Raw genomic sequence first — 251 nt, 5'->3', positions numbered from 1 at the left:
CCCCCCCTCCCTGGTTACCAACCTCCCCCGTTGTTAGGAGCCCGGCCGGAAGTGGCGCGCATCTTCCGCGCCGACGGGAAATTTCTCACGGACTTTCACTGCCCCACGGCGCCAAGAGGAGACCAAGAGCAGAAACTGCGCATGCGCGCCACAAGCGCAAGCAACAACCCATTCTTCTTTCCTCTGTTAAACTTTCTAACTTCGCAGAGACCGAGGGGAGGGGCTGAGGTTTGAGGCCAGGCTCGGGAAGA

The sequence above is a fragment of the Ursus maritimus genome, unplaced genomic scaffold, assembly GCF_017311325.1.
Source record: "Ursus maritimus isolate PB19 unplaced genomic scaffold, ASM1731132v1 scaffold_14, whole genome shotgun sequence".
Taxonomy (NCBI): Eukaryota; Metazoa; Chordata; class Mammalia; order Carnivora; family Ursidae; genus Ursus; species Ursus maritimus.
Note: the sequence above shows the minus strand (reverse complement) of the source record.